Below are 2394 nucleotides of genomic sequence, written 5' to 3'. Positions count from 1 at the left end.
TTTTCTGTATTCTTACGCCTCATCAAATTTATTTATTACTCAAAGCAAATCGTTTAATCTTTCCTTATATGGAAGTGAAAGATCTTAAAATAACTTCTCTTTTGAAGTATAAATCTAATTATTATTCATTGGCATGTTTTTAGCCTTGAAGTCCCAAAATAGAATTTCTACCCTTATCCTTTACTAAAGATATTTTATGAAAACGAATGAAGTTTTAATGCTTTTATTAATACAAAAGTATTTAATTTTTGTATTGCATCCCCCCACCAAAAAAAATTTTTTTGGTAAGCCAAAATAATAATAATAATAACATTTAGAATACTATGAATTTTTAAAATTTACGTTGGTATGACTGTCCTCTTACCTACTATAAAAAAAATTTTTCCAATATGTGAAAAAAATTATTTACAGCAACAACAATAAAAACATAATAATGCACTTTATCTGTTTAGTATTCTTAAACAGAAAGAAAAAATGAAACATTTTATATAATTATTCTAAAAACTTTTCAAAAATTTTCACACAAAAATATACAAAATTTTTATGCAAAACGAACTGGACAACAAGTGTCATTTAATCAGAATTTAAGATTCTGTGTGGTTAATGGGGTTTTTTACTTGATGAAATTCTGTATTCCCCGTTTACATGGAGGAAAACAGAATTTCATGAAGCACTGTGAAATTGAGAGATCCAGACTGGATAAAACAAAAATAGTTTAGAAAGTTTTTTCTCACTGTGTTGAGAAAAAAAAAGTTCAAGTTACTTCGCCCTCACTCCTAACTGATGCTGAGGTAAACATCTCCACACAACGCGATTCGGATCTCTCAAAAATATAGGGATTACACTTCTTTCTCTGAAGAAAGTAAAAAATTTCTTTTGGTGACTATTCATGATTTAATTTTAACATTTGTGGGCTGTGATATTTCCTAAGCTTTGAAATATGTACTATTTCAAAATTTTGTTTGTTCAAATTATTCTTTTTATTTATTTTGTTAACTTCTGAACTTCTGATTTAACTTCTGAAATTTTTTGAAGAATTTTATACGGTCCACTGAAAGGAAGCGACAACTTCCTCGTATTAGGATAAGTAAATTCTTCAAACAGAACTAATCTAGCATCATAATAAATTTTATTTCTTTCATGATATTCTCTAGTTCTTTGAATTGCTATTTTTTTAGATTCCTCAACAGTTGGATAGACTTTTTCATTTAAGGGATTTTCGTAGGGGAGTCTACCATGCATGAATTATGCAGGTGGAAATTTTGTTACAGAATGGGGAGTTAAGTTATAAGTATTAACTATATCTTTTAACAAAACAGGCCAGGGAGTTTTAGTAGGTTTTTCATTAATTTTACATTTTAAACGCGTAATTATTGTTTGACCAAGGCGTTCAACCTTGCCATTGACTGCGTGTGATGTGCAGTTGTCAATAATTGTTGAATTTTATTATGCTTCAAAAACTTTTTAAAATGAGAAGAAGTAAAGGCAGCGTTTCGATCACTCAACAAGGATTTAGGGATTTGATGCAAAAAATTTGTATAAGTTTCTGAGCTAATGGATTTTGATGCAAAAGCCCAAATGTAGCGTGTAAGGTGGTCAATAATTAAAGTTAAATATTTTTTTGTTGAATTATAGTAATTCAATCCACCAATACTATCTATTGCTAGTAAGTCAAAAGATTGATTAACAGGGGGGTAAGGATTGTAATAATCCAAATCTTTTTTGTCGCGGTTTTTTATTTAATTGGCGCGTATGACAATGTTTACAAAATTTTGTTATATCTGAAGTTATGTTGTTCCAATAATACACAGTGGTTATTAAGTTAATCATTTTCTGAACTCCTAGATGATTAAATTTATCATGAGCACTTTGCAGAAGTTTTAATCTTAACGAAAATGGAACAACTATTTTAGTAAAATTTTTCTTACGTACACATAAACATTATTGATATCAACAAATTTACCTTGTAAGTTATCTTTCCTTTGAGCTTCCACGATTTCACTCAAATTTAACAAATGTGAAACATGAACATAATTATTTTTACTATTACTTTGGACAATTGAATGTGTTGCATCTCTCGAAAGCCAATCTGCTTCAAAATTAGCAGAACCTTTTGTGTATTTAATATCATATTCATACATACTTAACAATAATGACCATCTAAATAATCTACCTTTTAAATTTTTAACATTTCTTAGCCAAACTAAAGCAGCATGGTCAGTATGTATGGTGAATTTTTGTCCAACAAGGTAATGATGGAATTTATTTAGAGAATCGACAATAGCAAGACATTCAAGTTCTGTAATTGCATGGTTTTTTTCATAGTCCCTTAATGAACGAGAATGAAAAGCTACAGGATGCAATACACCACATTCATCTGTCTGTTTTAGCACA

Source organism: Parasteatoda tepidariorum, chromosome 10 (genome assembly GCF_043381705.1).
Source record: "Parasteatoda tepidariorum isolate YZ-2023 chromosome 10, CAS_Ptep_4.0, whole genome shotgun sequence".
Lineage (NCBI taxonomy): Eukaryota > Metazoa > Arthropoda > Arachnida > Araneae > Theridiidae > Parasteatoda > Parasteatoda tepidariorum.
This window is presented reverse-complemented; position numbering follows the sequence as displayed.